General features: G+C 38.5%; 1 long non-coding RNA gene across 2 annotated transcripts in view; it reads right to left on the bottom strand.

The window, feature by feature from the left end:
• The window catches only part of LOC146788716 (uncharacterized), a 255,871-nt gene that overhangs the window by 65,194 nt on the left and 163,948 nt on the right, over positions 1–26,729 (bottom strand). The window lies entirely within an intron of this gene.

Genomic DNA, 26,729 nt, shown 5'->3' with positions numbered 1-26,729 from the left:
GGTGGTAGTGGACGCGGACGCGGCTTGCTCCTTGCTTTTCACGCCGTTTTATCTTGCCGAGCCCTCCAAGCTTTAAAGCCAAGCACTTCTGAGGCTCTCCGCGGCTCGCCGTGAGCCGCGCACTGAAATAGAAAAAGAAGGAGCTGGTAGCGAAAGCCGGCAGCGAGAAAGAGCCACCAGCGAGCCACGAGCCGGCAGCGAGAAGAGTCGTATGCCCTTCCGGTCTGCTGTGGTAGTCGGTTCCGTGAGTAAGGGGAGCTGTGGTCCTTGGGTCCCTGGGGGGGCTGTCAGCAGGGGACTGCGCAAGAGGAGCTGACAGGTCCCCGCTCTAGGGACCGCTTCAGTGGTGCCAGCTGTGTCAGTTTGCGGTAAAAGCAGCAGTTGCGGTAAAAGCGGGAGGAATAGAGAGCCGCTCTGGAGTATTGGAGCTGTAAGGAGAGTTGGAGATCCGACGCCAAGTCGAATTGTTGGGCTACCAGTTGTGATGAAGTGGTGAAGAGGAAACGACAGCAGAAGGAAAGGTGAGCCGCAGCTGCTGTTTGCAGTCTTTCCTATTATCTTCTCCTTCACTGCAAAGGACTTTTGTAGAGCGGGGGCCTGTGGGCGCAGGTACCTGCGGAAGCGGCCCAGTCAGGTCTGCGAGCACCTGTTCACCTGTTCACCACTTGCCTCCCGCCACTTGCTTGATATCCAGCCCAATACCAGCCTAACATCGGCCAGATATCCAGCTTAATTTAACATTACTGTACGTTCGTTCAGGAAACAGAGACCTACAATCCACTTACCCGCCGTGAGGGGAACGGCTCGCAGAAGGGCTGCTGGGCTGAGCTTCTGAGGAGCAACATCGCCGTGAGGGAAACGGCCCGAGGATACTCCATTTTCCAGCACTCCCCACTGCAGCGCATGCTGATGACGATGCTATTCAGCGCCGGATTGCCATAAATTTCAGCGGGCGCTCATGCCCGTCTGTGCCCGTGTGAGACCGGACCGGGCCCTCCATTGTGGTTGTTTACCACACCCTCCCATCACGACCTCCCTGTAAGGATTGGAGTACATTTGCAGGTAACTCCAGTCACTCCCGAAATAGTTCCTGATCTGAACTACCTTGATCACATCTATAAAATTTACCAGACTGTGTGCAAAGTAAGCGGTTTAAGGCATTGTTTAATTTTAATTTTCTTTGATTATGGGCAAAAGGAAAGCATTGAGCTGCGAACCAACAGAGGGAATGGACACTAAGAAGCCAAAAAAGCAAACTCTTCTAACATACCTGACTGGGGCAATGGGGGCAATTGAAAAACAAATATCCTCAGTAGAACAATCATTAGCAGCTGGTACTCTGGCGATTGGAGAAGTTAGAGTGGGGGACGACCAACCCACTCCTATTAATCCTACTACTCCGACTGTGATCGCTGACACCGGAATACCAGTTAATGGCTGTGTTCAAAATATCACAAGTGATATTATAGTGCATAACCACAGCGATTTAAATACAGTACAACAAGACAAGGGTAAAAACATGGCCAAGAAACAGTTAGGGAAGCAAGGTAAAGGTACAAGAGAGGTTAGTCAATCAAGGGTACATAGAGGAAAGGAGATTATTGGAAAGAAAAAAACCCAAGATAGGGCTAAAAGCACTACCCAACTCCCCTCTATATCTTCAACAGCAATAAACAACACCAAACAACACAGTAAGGGGATTGACCCGGACTGTATCCTCTCCTCTATAAAAACTCTAGACGCTTACGTGAGAGGAGCAGTCGAGGCGATCGGATCTAGATTAGATCGGATCGAGTCCCAGGTAGCCAAATTCCTTTCGCGTAATGATGATAAAACCGTCCTATCCCTCAGCCCTAGGCCCACTAGTAATGGTGCGAATAACACCAGGAAATCTCGACACCTTCCTTCCCACACTGACTCACTTGGAGAGACCCCCATAACTGAAAGTAACAACCAGCTTAGGGCAACAAAGACAAAACAAAATCTAGTCCCGCCGTCTTATACAGTCACTGACAAACATTCCTCTTCTGCTTTTAAACCAACATCTGTAAAGGCACCACCTTCTTTACATCTCGATCTTCCTCCAGCATGCACTCCCTATACAGTGATTTTGGGTAATGTTCCTCATTTAGGCCAAAACGATCAGGAGAGCAACAAATCACTAAGGAACAAAGCTCTACATTGGCTGGGGAACAGAGTGGGCGACACTAATAGCTTGTTTGAAGAATTCAAGATGATACGCAGAATAGGATGGATTGGAAGATCTAGGAAATTATTTATGGGCGACTGTTTGATATTGACTTTCAGATCTCCTTGGTTAGTCAGGAAAATTTTGGGGTTTGCGGCCAAAAACATATTCGAAATAGGGATTAACATTCTTCCTCTAGGCTTCTTCTATCGCCCTCCCTCTGAACTAACGAATTCGGTTCATCACCAGCTCCTGCCCAACCAAAAATTTAACATCCCTGTCTATAATCGTTTTGGCGCACTCACTTCTTTAGAAGATCCAGATTGACTACCCCTAAAGTCAACAAAAAGAGTCAAGATTCTAGCTGGGAACCCCGATACAGGCTTGTTTTCCCCTCCTCAAAGGAGCTTATCTGAGATTGAGATTGAATTAGTAACTAGAGTTCATGATACCGAGAGGCAGCCGCAAAATAAGTCAACGCAGGAGGATATTTATGCTACTGTCTGCACTAAAATAAGCATCTTGAATCCTATTTTAGTGGAAACAGAGGTTCCAGGATTAGCTCATCATTCATTCACAATACCTAGGAAAGAGGAAGGATATATTAACATCACATATTGGAATATATGGGGCTTATATTCCAAAATCCACAACGACCTTTTCCTTGATTTTGTTACAAATATGGACATTTTATGTCTGCAAGAGACTTGGTCGTTAAACGAAATCAACATTAACGGCTTCAAAACTTTTCACACTCCAGCCTCTCCCTCCTCTCATGGAAGACCAAAGGGAGGCCTATGCATATATATATCTAATCTTGTGATAATAAAAAAACTCACATTAGAGTATTCGAACCCCTATTATCAAATTCTTACTCTCATAATGGATAGGAATGACATCTTAATACTTGTCAATTTCTACAACAACATCCCAAAAGAGAATGAACTTAAAGTTATTGATCAACTCAGACAAGTTGTACAAAAACTTCAGATGGTCAGCTCAGGAAACGCCCAAATCATCTGGGGAGGGGATTTTAATGCTAATTTGTGCCCCAATAGTAATAACAGGATTTGTGGTATGATCGATGAGGATAATCACAACCTTACTCACTTACCCCACAATATTCTTGGGAGTGCTTTGAACGAAACTATATTTATGTTGAATTTGAGTTTTGCAAACGAATTAGTGATCCCTCCAATCGCATTCTCACCAACTTATAACGGGAGAGGAACAGGCTCTGTAATAGATTATATTTTGACATCAAATAATCTTGGGAATAGGGTAAAGCAATTTACTACCCACAAGATAGCGATCAGCGATCACTTCCCACAGACTGTAATTATCAAGAGGAAAAGTTCCAACTCCCATAATAAACGCAAAACGAATAAATTTTGCCATACCTGCCCCAACCTTGCCATTGACAGTATGAATGGTTTTTCTTTAAAATGGGAACTAGTAGATCCAGAAACCATTACATCTTCAGTCGTGGCCAAGGCCCTACCCCATATCTTGTCTTGTCTGGATGAGAATTCTTCTCCATCGTCTATCCTAGACAGTTTTATTTCCATTACAGCCATTATAAAAAGCACACTGTCCGTAAACAGGAAAAAGATTGACCTTAAGAAAACAAAATGGTTCGATACAAACTGTACAAACGCTTACCGTACCCTAAAAAAAGCGATCCATAACAGGGATAAAGACGGATTAGCAGTCCAGCAAGCAAGGAAAGCATATAATCAGGCTATCGCGACCAGGAAAAAGGCAATAAAAAAATCACTGTGGGAAGATCTACACAGGGCAAGCAGCCAGAATGATGTTAAAGCATTTTGGAAAGTAATTAGGTCTCCGTTTCTTTCAACTGATAATTCTCCTTCAATAGAGATAGCGATAGACGAGGCCCAATGGGTGAATCATTTCACAAGAATCTTTGGCTCTTCAGAGTCGATAAATAGCATTGCCGCATTATCGCCACCTCAACATGAATATTCCATTCCTCATACCATTGAGCTATCCTTTTCACTTGAGGAAGTCCTGGTAGCACTTAATGAAAGCAAAGGCTCTAAGGCCCCTGGACCCGATGGGGTCCCGGTAGACATTTATAAACACAACACAGATCTCTGGGCCCCAATTTTGACCCGCGTTCTTAATGCAACCTCCTCGCAGGGCCTTATTAACAGCTGGACGGAATCCATCATGGTCCCTATTTACAAAAAGGGTAACAGACAGGATCCTTCCTGCTACAGACCAATCTCACTCCTAGACTCACTAGGAAAAGTAGCAGGAAGGATCCTTCTCACGAGGCTGCAAACTTGGGCCACAGACAAGAACATACTGTCTGATTTACAGTTTGGTTTTAGAGAAGGCCTGGGGACAATAGACCAGGGACTTAACCTTGCCATTCTGCTGGGCAAATACACCCGAAGACTGAGGGCGTGTCCCCTGCGCCGCTGGGATTAAATTCCCGGTTCTTCACTTCGAGAGGCAAATTCAAATATTGAAAACTTCCAATACAAGAGAGAAGGAGAATTGTGCTCATTGGATCCGGTTAATGTTTGCAGATATTTCAATCATAGATTTGAGGCTATGATGTCCTTCATCTGCAATAAAAAAAATCCACCTCTTGGAGAAGTAGTAGATTTCTTTTGGAGAAAAGAGTACCAGGCAAGAGGTGCTCCTCATATTCATATGCTGTTGTGGATCAAGGATGCCCCAAAGTTTGGAACAGATACTGATGAAGCAGTGTTATCTTACATTGAAGAATATGCAACATGTGCTATACCAAAAAGCACAGAAGAGAAAAAGTTAAAGGAGCAAGTTTTACGTTTCCAAAGTCATCGGTGTGGAAAATACTGTCGACGGAAATACAAGAGCAAAGATAAATACTACACTAAATGTCGATTTGGATTTCCTAGACCTGTTCTTTCAAAAGGAAGAGTCAACAGTTTTATGTCAGCTGTGAGACATACTATCACAAGAAAATCACCTAAGAATACCTACAACCTAAAAAGAAAAGAAGAATCAAAAAATATAAATGACTACAACCCAGTCATTTTATCCATGTGGAACGCTAACATGGATATACAGTATGTAGCTGACAATTCCATTGCTGTTGCTCGATATGTAACGTCTTACATTACAAAATCAGAAAAAACAGAATTGAAGGAAATGTGGGAAGAGATTTCTCACGACAAGACTGTCAGTAAGAAGCTGTACAGTTTCAGTTTGAAGATGTTATCGCATCGAGAAATTGGATCCTATGAATGTTCAGATAGGTTATCTTCTGCAAGTCTCTACTCGAAATCAAGAAGAATAATTTGGGCAAGTTTAGGCCTTGCAGCAATGAGAAATCGGGTACTGAAATCTGTTGGAGAAATTGAATATTTGGCCGAGAATGACCCAGAAAGTACAGATATTTTGAAATCAAACATGTTGGACACATTATATCCCAAGAGAAGTCAACATCTGGAGAACATGTGTCTCTATGAAGTGCTGCAGAACTACATTTATTCACGGAAAGCCGCAGAAGACATCAACAATGGAAAATATAAAGTCATTGGTGAGGAAGGATGTTTGGTGAAGCAAACAAAAGGAAGTTTGATAAATCACAGGAAGCTGAGTTGCGACACTACTGACAAGAAGGAATTTTACTACTTGGCTCTTTTACAGTTGTTTAAACCATGGCGTACAGAGGATGAACTACTGGGAGAATTTCAAAGCTATGAAGATTCTTTTAATGCTTGCAAAGACAGCATACAATGAAGTACATTCTCAAGTTATCTGCAAATGTTAAATGAAGAAATTGAACAGGAAACTACAATTGCAGCAGAAATAGCTAGAGACAGTTCTCAGGACAGCCAAAGTTCAGGAACACTCAGTCAAGATCCCCTAGGACAACCAATCGTTGAAAATGAAGCATCAATAGCCATGAATGAAGTGGAAACGGCTATGAATCAAGCTCAAGAAGAATTTATAGACTTACAAAATTTGGAAAGACAACTGAATGAAGAGCAGCAAGAAATTTATGAAGAGATCAGAAACAAAATTGATCACGGATTTCTACATGAAAAAAAAGAGTGCTCATGCACATCATTTCATCCAATCAGGATGTATGTAAGCGGACAAGCTGGAACTGGAAAAAGTTTCCTAATTAAAGTCATCAGAAGCTACCTACAGCAAAAAACGGATTCTACTTTGTCTTGTGTGGTTACTGCTCCAACTGGGTTAGCAGCATATAACATAAAAGGAATCACCTTACATCGTTTGCTAATGTTACCAGTGGAGCATGAGAACAAAATACAATACAACAAGCTAACTGGAGAAGCATCCTTGGAAGTTTCAAGAGGATTGAAGAAGATGCAAGTTCTCATTATTGATGAGGTGAGCATGGTTTCAAACTTAATGCTTGCCTTTGTGCATTTAAGAATGCAGCAAATTCTGAAGACAGACTATGACATGTTATTTGGTGGAAAACACGTTATAGTTTTTGGAGATCTTTTGCAACTTACTCCAGTTAAAGGACAACCAGTGTTTAATACTGTCACACATGAAGACACGAAGAAGTCATTGGGAAGCATCGGAAATACAAATATTTGGTCCTTCTTTGAGTACAAGGAACTTACTACTAATATGAGGCAAGCAAGCGATGAAGAATATGGAAGTATTCTGAAAGATATCAGAATTGGACTACTCACTCAAGTTGGCAAAAAAGCATTACAGAGTCGGCTGCTACATAATTTATTTCCAAAGGAAGAAATAGTTGCAGAGAAGATATACAAGAACATTGCAGAAAACAAAAGTGTCATCTGCTTAATGCCAACTCTACGTGAATGCTCAATATTCAATGAGGAGCTTTTGAAATTGGAAAAGGAAGAGATCAGGAAATTGGAAGCAGTGGACAAAATTGAGGATGGAAGAATTACTGTCACATTAACAGGCACACTGAAAAATAAATTGGATTCACTAGAGAAGAACATTTCCAAAACAGCTGGATTAGAAAAAAATCTATATGTTTGCATGAACTGTAGAGTATTTTTAAGGAGAAATTTGGATGTTGAAAAAGGTTTAGTTAATGGAGCTATGGGAAGAGTTGTGGGTTTTATTAATTATCAGAAAAAAGATGGAATTGAATGTTTAAAAATAAAATTTGATCAGATAGAAGAAGTTAAAGACATTTGTCGTTGTACAGTTCGTTTCATGCTTGTGAAAGACTTATATGTACGTAGGAAGCAGTTTCCGTTTTCGCTAGCATATGCTGTAACTATTCACAAGTCTCAAGGATTGACTGTAGATTGTGCATTTGTGAACATTGGTTCAACTGTGTTCAAAGAAGGTATGGCATATGTTGCTTTGTCACGAGTGAAAACATTATCAGGTTTATTCATGATAGACTTTGATGACTCAAAAGTTAGTGCTGATACAAATTGTGTAAAGGAGTATAATAGATTAAGAAGAAGCTATGCTCCTCATTTAGGTCAGTATCCTGTGTTGGAGAAACGTGTAGTTTCTCGTAAAAGGAGAAATGAGAATATCTGTAGTGAAGATGTAGAGAGGAGGAAAAAAAAGAGGAGTGATGTAATTGCAAGCAAAAAGAGTAAGGAAAAAGAAGAACAGGTTGTAGGATGTCATTTTGAAAATAGCTCTGGTGTCAACTGCTACGCTAATGTAGTGCTGAATGTTGCATTTTATCTGGAAAGTTTGCAAGAGCAGATAATAGTAAATCAGGGAAAAAGATTCTGTTCTGAGCTGAGTCTCCTTTTTGAAAAGCTGAGTATTGATAAAACTAAAATAGAAAGTGCTACTGAAATTAGAAAACGTTTAGATATATGTTCAGGACGAACACAGTTTTCTCAAAATGAACAGCAAGACGCACACGAATTTTTGATGTTTTTTCTTCAGGTACTGGAAGAAGAAGAAGTTGCAATTGATAATTTATTTGGTCTCTCTTATAAATGGGAACATAGTTGTGAAAACTGTTATAATATATGTGGCTCTAATGTTGATAATGAAAGGTTTATTTATTTGACTTTGCCAGAGAGTAAAACAGTCACTTTTGCTAAATTAGTTAAAGATGCTAATCATAGCATGCAATGCGGTGAGTGTCAATCTGACATGTTTTCAACGTTAATTTTAAAGGAATACGGACAGTATGTAATTTTAATGATGCAACGATGTAGAGCTGATGGTTCAAAATTGGATACTTTAATAAAGAAGTTTACAGGACAGCAATTATCAATTTCAGGAAAAACTTTTGTAACTGTTGCAATAATTTTCCATGAAGGACCTACTGTTACTTCTGGACATTACACAGTTTATCTTAAATGTGAAAAAGGCTGGACACTGTGTAATGATTCCCAATTGGTTTTTAAGCAACGTTTGCCTTTTGATTTAGCAAATTCCTATCTAATCTTCCTGAAACCTAAATTTTAGAGAGACTTGGCAAGATCTGGACAAAACAATTTTACCATTTTATTGGATTACCATTGGAATTTTCAAAAATAAAGATTTTTTAAATTATAATTTGGCCTAATGGAAAGATAACCAATTGTAATGTGGACTTTTTTAATTTTTAATGAAACTTTCGAAAACCAAAAATTTAGAGAAAATCGGTAACATCTGCACAATTTAAATTTTGGAATGTTATTGGAGTGCCATTGGAAATTTTTTCAAAAAAGATTTTTTAAATTACTATTTGGCCATGCGGAAAGGTAACCAATTCTATTGTGGACTTAATAAATTATTAATAAATCTTTCGGGAACCAATATGTTACAGAGAATCGGTGAGATCTGTACAAATTAAACTTTAGAATTTTATTGGATTACCATTGGAAATTTAATCAAAAAAGAATTTTAAAATTACTATTTGGCCTAAAGAAAATGGAACCAGATGTATTGTGGAGTTATTTGAGATATAATATTGTGATTATACTTCTGAAACAAAAATATCAGACGGTATTTTAAAGAAATAAGTATTGATATTAGATGATATTTTTTAGAATATTATGCATTTCTATATTGTTAAGTTTAAGTAAAAAGAGATTCTGGGCTTTTTTAATACAATCTTTGAGATTGTTATTTTTTTTTTGCCCGCTGTTAAATGATGAATGCAATTGCTTTCACAATTTATAGTGAAATGCAATATATTCTGAAAACAGCAAAAATAAGGCAAAAATTATTTTTTGATAAATATGTAAATATGTGTACTGTATTATAAAATGTTTTAAAAAATATTAATACTTTTTTCTTTTTTTTCAGATTGATATAGAAAATTTTCAAAACCTAGAACCATTTTTAAAGCAATTTAAAAAAAAAAACAAATGAATAAATATTTTTTTGAGCGGGTATGGTAAGTCAATAGTATAATGGTTCCTTTTTTTCTACTTCTCTACAATCACATTTTCAGTTTTTAATTGTAGTCTCTCAAGGACCTTGTAATGTGATAATTGATTTTTAGTGTTTTTTAAAAAAAAAAAAAAAAAAATTACGCGCACCGTACGCGTACGTTAAAAAATAAAATAAAAAAAGTTTTTAAAAACATATATAAAAAAAAAAGATGAAAGATAAGGTTGGCTCTTAAAAGAGCCGTTGTGTTCATGCAGGGACAGAGGAAAGAAAGATTGGGAAAATTAGTCTCTGCGACAAGTGTGCTGATCTATTTTGTTGTTCACTAGGGAAACACTGGTCTCCCTATGACAAATTAGATCATGACAAGAGGCGCATCGAATATCAACCCTCAGAAATCGAGGGTTAATTTCCAGAGGGCCAGCAAAAGGAGATGCTCCCCCCACAGATGAAGGGCTCACCTGACCTGCAGAAGAAGGACTCGGCTCTGCAGATGATGGTCCAGGCTGAGCTGCTGTGGATGTGCTTGGTTGATTTACTGAAGGATTACCTTCAGTAAGTCGAGCATGTGTCCTTCTGTGTACATCCTTGAGGTGTCTCATCATGGTGTGATTCCCAAAGGAATACTTCCTGTCAGGATTACCTCTTGAAAGTACACGCTTACACAGCTTACAAGTTACTAAGGGTGCATTTACCTTTTGCTGGCCTTCAGGAAAAGTAAAATAATCCCATACATAAGAGGTCTTTTGTTTCTTCGCTCTCTGCCTCAAGGTAGTGCTGCTAGTGCTAGCCTCACTCTCAGAAGGGCTCTGCTGTTCTGCCATCGTATCACAAAGACAACCCAGCTCCTTCTCCTAAGGGATCACAAGCAGAAATGAGGGGAATGGGTGTGGTGTAGGAGAGTTCTAGAACTGAAAGTAGTTTCAACCAATCAAAAGTTGTGTTTCATGATCACATGACCTACCGTACGCTTACGGTACGCTTACGGCAAAAGTACGCATGCGCGTAAAAAAGACACGCGCTTGCGCGCATGCGCATAACAGTCACCCCCCCGACACTTCCGCGTAACGTGCGCGTGTAGCGTACACGCGTACGCGTCCCACGCGGAGTACGCGCGGCTACGCAAATTGCGTAACTATACGCAAACAGCGTAGATAAATTACGGACATTGCGTAAACCGTACGCTTACCGTAAGCTTACGGTACGCGTACTAAAAAAAAATAAAAAAAAAGGAAAAAATGTATTGCTAATAAATTTTACCTGTTTATTTTATAAAATATATTAAAAAAAACATATTATAGAATTTTAAAAATTTAACCATAGTCTTTAAAAAAGGATAGAAAATTAAAATAAAAATATGTTTAAAAAAATAGAAGAAAAAAAAAAATTAGCATTTAAAAAACCTTGCAAATTCACTGAAAAAACCATGGGTTTCACACACGTTATAGTTAGGAATTAGCATTTAAAAAACCTTAGAAATTCAATGAAAAAACCAAAGGTTTCACACATGTTATAGTTAGCTGGACATTTCACTCGTAAAAAACCAATGAAATTCCCCCGTTATAGTTAGTTCAGCTAACTATAACTCGCGCGCCCGCAATGCACTGCTGATGACGTCACATATTATATCACTCATGACATGGTCAGTGACATCACTCATGACATCTCAAATGACATCACTGATGACATCACTGATGACATCATCCTTGTGATAGAGTGGCAGACCTCCTCTTCCCCTAATATAACCTTTGATACACACATTCAAAAATAGAAATTAAAATTTTAAGAACAATGGACATACCAATACCAGTTACAACAACCTATACAGTAATTCTAAGATCCACATACACATCCACTCATTCACCAACAGTCCTATACAGTCACTCATACATGTACTCACTCATCATATGTACTCATACACCTATACATCCTGTTACACAATGCCACTCATCCATAGAGGTACTCACACACATAGTCACTCATGCTAAAAAAGAATCAAACATACATTTACTTGCATATACAGTTATACACACACCACCACACTTACTGCTACGGAAACTTACACATACTTAGTCTTTTAAACAATCACTTATAGAAACACATACTTATTCATACAGGAACTCTTTCAATCTCTCACTCTCACATATACTCGCTTATATACACCAATAGTCACATATACTAGTTTAAAACATATGTAGTTACTCATAAAGACACTATTGAGACAGTCATTCACTCACTAACACACCCATACACTCACTCATCCACCCATAGAGTCCTGCACACATGCTGTCTTCAACACATACAAAGAGTGAGTCATTCATTCATGCACCTATGCACTACGTAATACCCCCACCGAACCATGCAGACACTCAGACTGATACTCATAAAACCAACTAATAACCTATATAGACACCCATGTAGCTACTCACCAACCCATGCAGCCACTTATACACAAAGTGAGAGACTGATACAGATATTTACATATTTAAACATTACTCACTAAGCCATGTATTCACTATGATACACTTAATCAGTCAGTTACACAATCAATTTTTCAAAAACAAATCATCCATTTAGACACTTATATACCCATTTATTCTTCCATCGACCTTGAGATATACATATATAAAACATATTTAATTTTCAAAAACACACACATTCACTGGATGATGTAATCAGTGATGTCATCAGTGATGTCATTTGAGATGTCATCAGTGATGTCATGAGTGATGTCACTGACCATGTCATGAGTGATGTAATATGTGACGTCATCAGCAGTGCATTGCGGGCGCGCGAGTTATAGTTAGCTGAACTAACTATAACGGTGGAATTTCATTGGTTTTTTACGAGTGAAATGTCCAGCTAACTATAACATGTGTGAAACCTTTGGTTTTTTCATTGAATTTCTAAGGTTTTTTAAATGCTAATTCCTAACTATAACGTGTGTGAAACCCATGTTTTTTTCAGTGAATATATATATATATATATATATATGGAAAGGCGTCTTCTGCGTATAAACTGCCTCCACCACAACGGAAGTCGCTTCGTTACGGGAGGACCCCACAGAAGCGGGTCCCGTTAAATTGCTGCGGTTCCTTCTAAATCCTCAGGAGGAAAAACGAAGCCGTGTGTGGTCCTTCAAAATTCTTTATTCAGCCACTCTGCCAAACGCGTTTCGAGTGCGAAGCACTCTTGTTCACTGACAAGTGAAATCAAAGCGAGCGGCCATTTTTATGGTATTCACCACGTGATTAAACAAAACTACAAATAAAGTGCATTAGAAAACAGACTTGTAGTTTTTTGATTTTTTAAATTTTTTAAATAGGAAAGTGGCACGCGATATTTGATAAAACTCGTATTCGTTGAAATTTATGAACATAGAAGAAGATTTGTATACCCATTTAGTCTGAAAATGTGTTATTGTAGTATTATTAGCAGTTTTAAATGTTGGGTTTTATAATAGGTTTTATGACTAATTTATGACATGTAGTAGAAATGCGATTAAATCTAGGACGGCGGTAGGCCCACTGGGGCAGAATTGAAAAGCAGCGATAATTGACAGTAACTTGTTTACGTGGGCCCACTGGGGCAACACTCGCAACAATTTCATTTTAGAAGAATTTTATAATATTTAATATTTATAAATATTTATAAATGGATTTTCATTGTACATATATTGATTTTACACATGTTTTATCATTATGAAATGAATTTCAACGAATACGAGTTTTATCAAATATCGCGTGCCACTTTCCTATTTAAAAAATTTAAAAAATCAAAAAACTACAAGTCTGTTTTCTAATGCACTTTATTTGTAGTTTTGTTTAATCACGTGGTGAATACCATAAAAATGGCCGCTCGCTTTGATTTCACTTGTCAGTGAACAAGAGTGCTTCGCACTCGAAACGCGTTTGGCAGAGTGGCTGAATAAAGAATTTTGAAGGACCACACACGGCTTCGTTTTTCCTCCTGAGGATTTAGAAGGAACCGCAGCAATATATATATATATATATATATATATATATATATATATATATATATATATATATATATATATATATATATATATTTATTTATTTATTTATATATTTATATGTATATATTTATTTATTTATTTATATATTTATATATATTTATATGTATATATTTATATATATTTATATATTTATTTATATATTTATATATATATATATTTATTTGAAGCAATTCATCCCCGGTTCGAAGAGCACTCCAGGCGCAGACATAGTGAATACAGCCAGCGTTTCTTTATTCAGAGAATCTTTAAAAGCCTTACGCGTTTCGGAGTAAGAACTCCTTGTTCACAGGCATCTCCATGGGCAGCGCAGTATTGTGAAGACATTGTCCCAGCATGCTCTTTTCACAGGTGAGTTCATTATTTTGCATGCTGGGATGTGTAGTACTTCGTTTCCAAAAAATGCCTTCTTTTTCAAACAGTCATCCCTTAGTAGGTTCTGCGCCTCCCCACGTCGTTAAGGATTCGTGATATACCCTCCAGTGGGCCTCTGACAGAATGCTGATGATTTTGCCAGTCTGTTCCTCCCATGCAGACTCGATTGTTCGTGTCCGTGGCCCCTGTGTCAGGGTGGTGCATCTTCACGGCTGGAATGCCGTTAATTAATATTTGAAGCAATTCATCCCCGGTTCGAAGAGCACTCCAGGCGCAGACATAGTGAATACAGCCAGCGTTTCTTTATTCAGAGAATCTTTAAAAGCCTTACGCGTTTCGGAGTAAGAACTCCTTGTTCACAGGCATCTCCATGGGCAGCGCAGTATTGTGAAGACATTGTCCCAGCATGCTCTTTTCACAGGTGAGTTCATTATTTTGCATGCTGGGATGTGTAGTACTTCGTTTCCAAAAAATGCCTTCTTTTTCAAACAGTCATCCCTTAGTAGGTTCTGCGCCTCCCCACGTCGTTAAGGATTCGTGATATACCCTCCAGTGGGCCTCTGACAGAATGCTGATGATTTTGCCAGTCTGTTCCTCCCATGCAGACTCGATTGTTCGTGTCCGTGGCCCCTGTGTCAGGGTGGTGCATCTTCACGGCTGGAATGCCGTTAATTAATATTTGAAGCAATTCATCCCCGGTTCGAAGAGCACTCCAGGCGCAGACATAGTGAATACAGCCAGCGTTTCTTTATTCAGAGAATCTTTAAAAGCCTTACGCGTTTCTGAGTAAGAACTCCTTGTTCACAGGCATCTCCATGGGCAGCGCAGTATTGTGAAGACATTGTCCCAGCATGCTCTTTTCACAGGTGAGTTCATTATTTTGCATGCTGGGATGTGTAGTACTTCGTTTCCAAAAAATGCCTTCTTTTTCAAACAGTCATCCCTTAGTAGGTTCTGCGCCTCCCCACGTCGTTAAGGATTCGTGATATACCCTCCAGTGGGCCTCTGACAGAATGCTGATGATTTTGCCAGTCTGTTCCTCCCATGCAGACTCGATTGTTCGTGTCCGTGGCCCCTGTGTCAGGGTGGTGCATCTTCACGGCTGGAATGCCGTTAATTAATATTTGAAGCAATTCATCCCCGGTTCGAAGAGCACTCCAGGCGCAGACATAGTGAATACAGCCAGCGTTTCTTTATTCAGAGAATCTTTAAAAGCCTTACGCGTTTCGGAGTAAGAACTCCTTGTTCACAGGCATCTCCATGGGCAGCGCAGTATTGTGAAGACATTGTCCCAGCATGCTCTTTTCACAGGTGAGTTCATTATTTTGCATGCTGGGATGTGTAGTACTTCGTTTCCAAAAAATGCCTTCTTTTTCAAACAGTCATCCCTTAGTAGGTTCTGCGCCTCCCCACGTCGTTAAGGATTCGTGATATACCCTCCAGTGGGCCTCTGACAGAATGCTGATGATTTTGCCAGTCTGTTCCTCCCATGCAGACTCGATTGTTCGTGTCCGTGGCCCCTGTGTCAGGGTGGTGCATCTTCACGGCTGGAATGCCGTTAATTAATATTTGAAGCAATTCATCCCCGGTTCGAAGAGCACTCCAGGCGCAGACATAGTGAATACAGCCAGCGTTTCTTTATTCAGAGAATCTTTAAAAGCCTTACGCGTTTCTGAGTAAGAACTCCTTGTTCACAGGCATCTCCATGGGCAGCGCAGTATTGTGAAGACATTGTCCCAGCATGCTCTTTTCACAGGTGAGTTCATTATTTTGCATGCTGGGATGTGTAGTACTTCGTTTCCAAAAAATGCCTTCTTTTTCAAACAGTCATCCCTTAGTAGGTTCTGCGCCTCCCCACGTCGTTAAGGATTCGTGATATACCCTCCAGTGGGCCTCTGACAGAATGCTGATGATTTTGCCAGTCTGTTCCTCCCATGCAGACTCGATTGTTCGTGTCCGTGGCCCCTGTGTCAGGGTGGTGCATCTTCACGGCTGGAATGCCGTTAATTAATATTTGAAGCAATTCATCCCCGGTTCGAAGAGCACTCCAGGCGCAGACATAGTGAATACAGCCAGCGTTTCTTTATTCAGAGAATCTTTAAAAGCCTTACGCGTTTCGGAGTAAGAACTCCTTGTTCACAGGCATCTCCATGGACGGGGGTTGTGTTAGAAAGAATGGTATCTCTATTGACCTTGTCGGCTCTACCCTTAGCTCTGTTCAGTACCCAATTGGGGTACCCTCTGGCTCTAAAACGTTCCAACATGCGTGTGCTCTCTAGTTGGTAGTCAGTCTCAGTGTTACAGTTCCTCTTTGCTCTGAGCAGTTCACCATAGGGGATACTCCACTTAAGGGTGTCCGGGTGGCTGCTCAGAGCATGTAGGATACTGTTGCCAGCAGTGATCTTCCTGTGTATTTATATATATTTTTATATATATATATATTCACTGAAAAAACCATAGGTTTCACACATGTTATAGTTAGCGGAAATTTTACTGATAAAAAACCAATGAAATTCCCCCGTTATAGTTAGTGCAGGCAACTATAACTCACGCGACCGCAATCCTCTGCTGATGCTAATACTGTATTTAGACACTTATTTGCCCATGTCTTCTTCCATACATTTTTAGCTATACATATATTACAAATATTTTTTTTTCATAAAGACACATATGTCATCAGCAGAAGATTGCGGTCGCGTGAGTTATAGTTGCCTGCACTAACTATAACGGGGGAATTTCATTGGTTTTTTATCAGTAAAATTTCCGCTAACTATAACATGTGTGAAACCTATGGTTTTTTCAGTGAATTTGCAAGGTTTTTTAAATGCTAATTCCTAACTATAACGTGTGTGAAACCTATGGTTTTTTCAGTGAATTTGTACGGTTTTTTAAATGCTAAGTTACTTTACGCCATTCGTGGCGTGCGCGCCCACTTAACGCAGTTCGTTCCGTGCGCGCACGGTGCGCTTCGCGCACCGTGCGCGCACAGTGAGCACGCGGTGCGCTTCGCGCACCGCGCGCCCACTTTACGCAGTTAGTGCCGTGCACGCACGGTGGGCACGCGGTGCGATGACAAAGCAAGAAAGCACGTCAACAAATCTGTTTCTGCTTTCCTCCGTGACTATGGTATGGGTGCCATTTACCACAACAACTTGCGTTATGACATGCAAGACATTTATAGAGGAGATGGTGTGCACTTCAATGATGAAGGGAACAGAGTCTTCCTCTTGAACCTTAGACTCTGCATCGGTACTTACTTGTAGGTACCACTAAAAAATCATTTCATAAACACAACGGCTCTTTTTAGAGCCCCCTAATATCTAAACACTTAAATCTGATTTTCATTTTTTTTTTTTTTTTTCCTACCGTACGCTTACCGTAAGCTTACCGTACGCGTACCCCGTGATTTTTTTAAAAATCAATAAATGTTTTCTTTGTACTTTTCTGTCCTTCTTTGACCCCCTTACAAATGTTAGGGGGTCTGTAACTCTCCTCATTGCCCCCTTTCCTTGTTTTCACTCTTTTTTTTCAGAGTGAAATACACAAAATGGCGGCCGCCGCTTCCTGGTTTCGGCCGATTCGAATGTTTACTAAGATCTAAGAGCCAATCAGAATCGCGCTCGCGCACGCCACCGTACGCTTACCGTAAGCGTACGGTAAGCGTACCGTAAGCGGGCTCAGATATATATATTGATTTAAAGGCTATTTTCTCAGAATCTACTGAACAGATTTACACCAAACCTACAAAAGGCACTTCCTTGACCTAGGGACTACCTCTCTGCCAAATTTTGAGTAATTCTGTTCAGCCGTTCGGGCTGTAGCTCGTTCTAAAGGTCCTATGGAAAAATGCATGGGAAAAACGCGTTTTGGGACCCCCCTTTTATCTCAGCCCCCGCTTGACGGATCCCCCCGAGACTTTCAGGGTAGGAGCGGAGCGTAGCGCCCCACCTATTTTGAGAAATTCGCGAGGATTCGTCGACCGGCGCCAAAGTTATTCAAAATAGAATGTTGAGGTTTTCCTATGGAAACGTGGTCCTAACTATAACTACCTACTGGCGACCGCCAGTAGGTAATATATATATAAATATATATATATATATATATATATATATATTCACTGAAAAAACCATAGGTTTCACACACGTTATAGTTAGGAATTAGCATTTAAAAAACCTTAGAAATTCAGTGAAAAAACCATAGGTTTCACACATGTTATAGTTAGCTGGACATTTTACTCGTAAAAAACCAATGAAATTGCCCCGTTATAGTTAGTTCAGCTAACTATAACTCGCGCGCCCGCAATGCACTGCTGATGACGTCACATATTACATCACTCATGACATGGTCAGTGACATCACTCATGACATCACTGATGACATCTCAAATGACATCACTGATGACCTCACTGATGACATCATCCTTGTGATAGAGTGGCAGACCTCCTCTCACCTTAATATAAGCTTTGATACACACATTCAAAAATAGAGACTAAAAATTTCAAAACAATGGACATACCAATACCAGTTACAACAACCTCTTCAGTAATTCTAAGATCCACATACACATCCACTCATTCACCAACAGTCCTATACAGTCACTCATACATGTACTCATACATCTATACATCCTGTTACACAATGCCACTCATCCATAGAGTTACTCACACACATAGTCACTCATGCTAATAAAGAATAAAACATACATTTACTTGCATATACAGTAATACACACACCACCATACTTACTTCTACGGAAACTTACACATACTTAGTCTTTTAAACAATCACTTATAGAAACACATACTTATTCATACAGGAACTCTTTCAATCTCTCCCTCTCACATATACTCACATATATACACCAATAGTCACATATACTAGTTTAAAACATATGTAGTTACTCCTGAAGACACTATTGAGACAGTCATTCACTCACTAACACACCCATACACACACTCATCCACCCATACAGTCCTGCACACATGCTGTCTTCAACACATACAAACAGTGAGTCACTCATTCATGCATCTATGCACTACGTAATACCCCCCACCGTACCATACAGACACTCAGACTGATACTCAAAAAAACAACTAATAACCTATATAGACACCCATGTAGCTACTCACCAACCCATGCAGCCACTTATACACAAAGTGAGAGATACACTTAATCAGTCAGTTACACAATCAATTTTTCAAAAACAAATCATCCATTTAGACACTTATATACCCATTTATTCTTCCATTGACCTTGAGATATACATATATAAAACATATTTAATTTTCAGAAAAACACACATTCACTGGATGATGTCATCAGTGAGGTCATCAGTGATGTCATTTGAGATGTCATCAGTGATGTCATGAGTGATGTCACTGACCATGTCATGAGTGATGTAATATGTGACGTCATCAGCAGTGCATTGCGGGCGCGCGAGTTATAGTTAGCTGAACTAACTATAACGGGGCAATTTCATTGGTTTTTTACGAGTAAAATGTCCAGCTAACTATAACATGTGTGAAACCTATGGTTTTTTCACTGAATTTCTAAGGTTTTTTAAATGCTAATTCCTAACTATAACGTGTGTGAAACCTATGGTTTTTTCAGTGAATTTCTAAGGTTTTTTAAATGCTAATTCCTAACTATAACGTGTGTGAAACCCATGGTTTTTTCAGTGAATTTGCAAGGTTTTTTAAATGCTATTTTTTTTTTATATTCTTCATTTTTTTCAAACATATTTTTAATTTAATTTTCTTATCTTTTATAAAGACTATGCTTAAATTTTTAAAATCCTTAAATATTTTTTTATATATATTTTTTAAAATAAACATGTAAAATTTATTTCCATTTTTTTTTTTTTTTTATAGTACGCGTACCGTAAGCTCACGGTAAGCGTACGGTTTACGCAACGTCCGTAATCTATCTACGCTGCTTGCGCATAGTTACGTACTTTGCGTAGCCGCGCGTACTGCGCGTGGGACGCGTGCGCGCTTACGCAACACGCGCACGTTACGCGGAAGTGCCGGGAAATGACTGTTATGCGCATGCGCGCAAGCGCGTGTCTTTTTTACGCGCACGCGTACTTTTTGCCGTAAGCGCTCCGTAAGCGTACCGTAAGCGTACGGTAGGTCATGTGATCATGAAACACAACTTTTGATTGGTGGAAACTACTTTCAGTTCTAGAACTCTCCTACACCACACCCATTCCCCTCATTTCTGCTTGTGATCCCTTGGGAGAAGGAGCTGGTTTGTCTTTGGGATACGATGGCAGAACAGCAGAGCTCTTCTGAGAGTGAGGCTAGCACCAGCAGCACTGTCTTGAGGCAGAGAGCGAGGAAAGTAAAGCCTTCTTACGTTTGGGAGTATTTTACTTTTCCAGAAGGCCAGCAAAAGGTGAATGCACCCTTAGTTACTTGCAAGCTGTGTAAGCGTGTACTTTCTAGAGGTAATCCTAACAGGAAGTATTCCTTTGGGAATCACACCATGAAGAGACACCTCCAGGAAGTACACAGAAGGACACATGGTCATCTTTTTGGAGGTAACTCTTCAGAAAGACGAGCCAGTACATCCACAGCAGCTCAGCCTGGACCATCATCTGCAGGGCAGACTCCTTCTTCTGCAGGTCAGGTGAGCCCTTCATCTGTGGGGGGAGAATCTCCTTTTGCTGGCCCTCTGGAAATTAACCCTCGGTTTGCGAGGGTTGAAGTACGGTGCGCCACTTGTCACGATCTAATTACTTATAGGGAGACCAGTGTTTCCCTGGTGAACAGTAAAATAGATCAGCACACTTGTCGTACCGTCTAATATTCCCAATCTTTCTTTCCTCTGTCCCTGCATGAACACAACGGTTCTTTTAAGAGCCAACCTTATCTTTCATCTTTTTTTTTCTTTTTTTTTAAAAACTTTTTTTTTTTTTTTTACCGTACGCGTACGGTAAGCGTACCTTTTTTTTATTTTTTAAAAAAAAACACTAAAAATCATTTATCTCATTACAAAGTCCTTCAGAGACTATAATTTTTATTTTTAACTTACCATACTCACTCAAAAAAATATTTATTCATTTGTTTTTTTAAAAAATAGTTTTTAAAATGGTTGTAGTTTCCGAAAATTTTCTATATCGATCTGAAAATAAAGAAAAAAGTATTAATATTTTTTATCCATTTTATAATACAATACACATATTTACATTTTTTACAAAAAAATATTTTTGCCTTATTTTTGCTGTTTTCAGAATATATTGCATTTCACTATTAATTGTGAAAGCAATTGCATTCATCATTTTACAGCGGGCAAAAAAAATTAACAATCACATAGATTGTATTAAAAAAGCCCAGAATGTCTTCTCACTTAAACTTATCATTACAGAAATGCATATTATTCTAAAAAAATATCATCTAAAAACAATACTTTTTTCTTTAAAATACCGTCTGATATGTTTGTTTCAGAAGTATAATCACAATATTATATCTCAAATAACTCCAAAATACATCTGATTTTATTTCCTTTAGGCCAAATAGTATTTTTTTTTTTTTCCTGGAATAAATTTCCAAGGGAAAACCATTAAAATTCTAAAGTTTAATCTGTCCAGATCTCACCAATTCTCTGTAACATTTTGGTTCACGAAAAATTTTTGAATAATTTATTTAGTCCACAATAGAATTGCTTACTTTTCCACATGGCCAAATAGTAATTTTTTAAATCATTTTTGAAAAAATTTCCAATGGCAGTCCAATAGCATTCCATAATTTAAAATGTGCAGAAGTTACCGATTATCTCTAAATTATTGGTTTTTGAAAATTGCATTAAAATTTAAAAAAGTCCACATTACAATTGGTTATCTTTCCTTTAGGCCAAATGATAATTTTAAAAATCTTTTTTCTACAAAATTGCAATGGTAATCCTGTAAAATGGTAAAATTATTTTGTCCAGATCTTGCCAAGTCTCTCTAAAATTTAGGTTTCAGGAAGATTAGATAGGAATTTGCTAAATCAAAAGGCAAACGTTGTTTGAAAATCAATTGGGAATCATTACACAGTGTCCATCCTTTTTCACATTTTAGATAAACTGTGTAATGTCCAGAAGTAACAGTAGGTCCATCATGGAAAATTATTGCAACAGTTACAAAAGTTTTTCCTGAAATTGATAATTGCTGTCCTGTAAACTTCTTTATTAAAGTATCCAATTTTGATCCATCAGCTCTACATCGTTGCATCATTAAAATTACATACTGTCCGTATTCCCTTAAAATTAATGTTGATAACATGTCAGAATTACACTCACCACATTTCATGCTATGATTAGCATCTTTAACTAAGTTTGCAAAAGTGACTGTTTTACTCTCTGGCAATGTCAAATAAATAAACCTTTCATTATCAACAATAGAACCACTTATATTATAACAATTATCACAACTATGTTCCCATTTATAAGAGAGACCAAAAAAAATGTCAATGGGAACTCCTTCTTCTTCCACTACCTGAAGAAAATACATCAAAAATTCGTGAGCATCTTGCTGTTCATTTTGAGAAAACTGTGTTCGTCCTGAACATACATCTAAAAGTTTTCTAATATCAGTAGCACTTTCTATTTGAGTTTTATCTTTACTCAGCTTTTGAAAAAGGAGACTGAGCTCTGAACAGAATCTTTTTCCCTGATTTATTATTATCTGCTCTTGCAAACTTTCCAGATAAAATGCAACATTCAGCACTACATTTGCGTAGCAGTTGACACCAGAGCTATTTTCAAAATGACATCCTACAACCTGTTCTTCATTTTCCTTATTCTTTCTGCTTGCAATTACATCACTCCTCTTTTTTTTCCTCCTCTCTACATCTTCATTACAGATATTCTCATTTCTCCTTTTACGAGAAACTACACGTTTCTCCAACACAGGATACTGACCTAAATGAGGAGCATAGCTTCTTCTTAATCTATTATACTCCTTTACACAGTTTGTATCAGCACTAACTTTTGAGTCATCAAAGTCTATCATGAATAAACCTGATAATGTTTTGACTCGTGACAAAGCAACATATGCCATACCTTCTTTGAACACACTAGATCCAATGTTCACAAATGCACAATCTACAGTCAATCCTTGAGACTTGTGAATAGTTACAGCATATGCTAGTGAAAACGGAAACTGCTTCCTACGTACATATAAGTCTTTCACAAGCATGAAACGAACTGAACAACGACAAATGTCTTTAACTTCCTCTATCTGATCAAATTTTATTTTTAACCATTCAATTCCATCTTTTTTCTGATAATTAATAAAACCCACAACTCTTCCCATCGCTCCATTTACTAAGCCTTTTTCAACATCCAAATTTCTCCTTAAAAACACTCTACAGTTCATGCAAACATATAGATTTTTTTCTAATCCTGCTGTTTTGGAGATGTTCTTCTCTAGTGAGTCCAATTTATTTTTCAGTTTGCCTGTTACTGTGACAGTAATTCTTCCATCCTCAATTTTGTCCACTGCTTCCAATTTCCTGATCTCTTCCTTTTCCAATTTCAAAAGCTCCTCATTAAATATTGAGCATTCACGTAGAGTTGGCATTAAGCAGATGACACTTTTGTTTTCTGCAATATTCTTGTATATTTTCTCTGCAACTATTTCTTCATTTGGAAATAAGTTATGTAACAGCCGACTCTGTAATGCTTTTTTCCCAACTTCTGTGAGTAGTCCAATCCTGATATCTTTCAGAATACTTCCATATTCTTCATCGTTTGCTTGCCTCATATTAGTTGTAAGTTCCTTGTACTCAAAGAAGGACCAAATATTTGTATTTCCAATGCTTCCCAATGACTTCTTCGTGTCTTCATGTGTCACAGTATTAAACACTGGTTGTCCTTTAACCGGAGTAAGTTGCAAAAGATCCCCAAAAACTATGACGTGTTTTCCACCAAATAACACGTCATAGTCTGTCTTCAAAATTTGCTGCATTCTTAAATGCACAAAGGCAAGCATTAAGTTTGATACCATGCTCACCTCATCAATAATGAGAACTTGCATCTTCTTCAATACTCTTGAAACTTCCAAGCATGCTTCTCCAGTTAGCTTGTTGAATTGTATTTTGTTCTCATGCTCCACTGGTAACATTAGCAAACGATGTAAGGTGATTCCTTTTATGTTATATGCTGCTAACCCAGTTGGAGCAGTAACCACACAAGACAAAGTAGAATCCGTTTTTTGCTTTAGGTAGCTTCTGATGACTTTAATTAGGAAACTTTTTCCAGTGCCAGCTTGTCCGCTTACATACATCCTGATTGGATGAAATGATGTGCATGAGCACTCTTTTTTTTCATGTAGAAATCCGTGATCAATTTTGTTTTTGATCTCTTCATAAATTTGTTGCTGCTCTTGATTCAGTTGTCTTTCCAAATTTTCTAAGTCTATAAATTCTTCTTGAGCTTGATTCATAGCCGTTTCCACTTCATTCATGGCTATTGATGCTTCATTTTCAACGATTGGTTGTCCTAGGGGATCTTGACTGTATGTTCCTGAACTTTGGCTGTCCTGAGAACTGTCTCTAGCTATTTCTGCTGCAATTGTAGTTTCCTGTTCAATTTCTTCATTTAACATTTGCAGATAAGTTGAGAATGTACTGCATTGTATGCTGTCTTTGCAAGCATTAAAAGAATCTTCATAGCTCTGGAATTCTCCCAGTAGTTCATCCTCTGAACGCCATGGTTTAAACAACTGTAAAAGAGCCAAGTAGTAAAATTCTTTCTTGTCGGTAGTGTCGCAACTCAGCTTCCGGTGATTTATCAAACTTCCTTTGGTTTGCTTCACCAAACATCCTTCTTCACCAACGACTTTATATTTTCCATTATTGATGTCTTCTGCAGCTTTCCGTGAATAAATGTAGTTCTGCAGCACTTCATAGAGACACATGTTCTCCAGATGATGACTTCTCTTGGGATAATATGTGTCCAACATGTTTGTTTTCAATATATCTGTACTTTCAGGTTCGAACTGTGCCAAATATTCAATTTCTCCAACAGATTTCAGTACCCGATTTCTCATTGCTGCAAGGCCTAAACTTGCCCAAATTATTCTTCTTGACTTCGAGTAGAGACTTGCAGAAGATAATCTATCTGAACATTCGTAGGATCCAATTTCTCGATGCGATAACATCTTCAAACTGAAACTGTACAGCTTCTTACTGACAGTCTTCTCGTGAGAAATCTCTTCCCACATTTCCTTCAATTCTGTTTTTTCTGATTTCGTAATGTAAGACGTTACATATCGAGCAACAGCAATGGAATTGTCAGCAACATACTGTATATCCATGTTAGCGTTCCACATGGATAAAATGACTGGGTTGTAGTCATTTATATTTTTTGATTCTTCTTTTCTTTTAAGGTTGTAGGTATTCTTAGGTGATTTTCTTGTGATAGTATGTCTCACAGCTGACATAAAACTGTTGACTCTTCCATTTGTAAGAACAGGTCTAGGAAATCCAAATCGACATTTAGTGTAGTATTTTTCTTTGCTCTTGTATTTCCGTCGACAGTATTTTCCACACCGATGACTTTGGAAACGTAGAACTTGCTCCTTTAACTTTTTTTCTTCTGTGCTTTTAGGTATAGCACATGTTGCATATTCTTCAATGTAAGATAACACTGCTTCATCAGTATCTGTTCCAAACTTTGGGGCATCCTTGATCCACAGCAGCATATGAATATGAGGAGCACCTCTTGCCTGGTACTCTTTTCTCCAAAAGAAATCCACTACTTCTCCAAGGGGTGGATTTTTTTTATTGCAGATGAAGGACATCATAGCCTCAAATCTATGATTGAAATATCTGCAAACATTAACCGGATCCAATGAGCACAGTTCTCCTGCTGTCTTGTATTCGATGTTTTCAATGTTTGAATTGGCCTCTCGTAGAAAATCCAGTAAATCATCCCAAGCGTACTCGGCGCAGCTTAGGGTAAGGAACCATGTTGGTGTTCCTAAATTGCGTAACATGCATTTTAGTTCACCATGGCGTCGGTACCAATATTCATTTGTCCCACGCTGACAAGCCATCAGATTGATCAGTTGTGTTTCCAAATGATCATCTCGGTGCTGCACTTTCTCCATAAAATCCTTAGCAGACACATTTTGTAAATGTACTCCACTTTTTAAAATGTGATTTACTGCATAAGACAGTGCAGACAAGTCGCTTTCAAATAAAAGATGGAACAAATAAGGGATACTTTGTCGAAATCTGGGATCTTCAGCATATAGTCTTGTAGTCCGATACTCTGAAGCTGGAATCTGTTCTGGACGTTCATCGTATCGTCCTCCTTTTCCTTTAGGAAACAGCTGGGGAAAACATCGAGCTTCCAAGCTCTCCTCCCATACACTCACGGGATTTCCTTTTGCTTTCTTCATCTGAAAGAGATCAATATTGTCTCCCATAACTTCTTTCGAATGGAGAGGATGTATGCTAAAATGTTCATAAATTTCTTCTTCCTTTGACTTGTCCACTTTTTCAATTTGTCCACTTGGTGTTTCTGTATCTCCTTGTAAATCTTCTTCTTCTTCTTCTTCTACTATATAAATTGATTCATACCATTTGTTATTTTTTTTCAAATACAAATTTGCTCTTTGTACTTTCCGCACATCTACCAGCTCCTGCCAAATCTTCTTATTCTTTGTAGGTACACCATTAACCAGAATAATTAATGGTTCAGTTTCCAAAGTATCCGCATCAATAGTTTCCATATTTTTTTTCAAATCCAAGGGCAAATACACCACTCTACCTTTTAAACCTCTCAGTAAATCTGAAGGAGGTAAT

This window comes from Triturus cristatus, chromosome 10, assembly GCF_964204655.1.
Source record: "Triturus cristatus chromosome 10, aTriCri1.1, whole genome shotgun sequence".
NCBI lineage: Eukaryota > Metazoa > Chordata > Amphibia > Caudata > Salamandridae > Triturus > Triturus cristatus.
The sequence above is the reverse complement of the archived record's forward strand: the minus strand, read 5'-3'. Positions and strand labels throughout refer to the sequence as shown.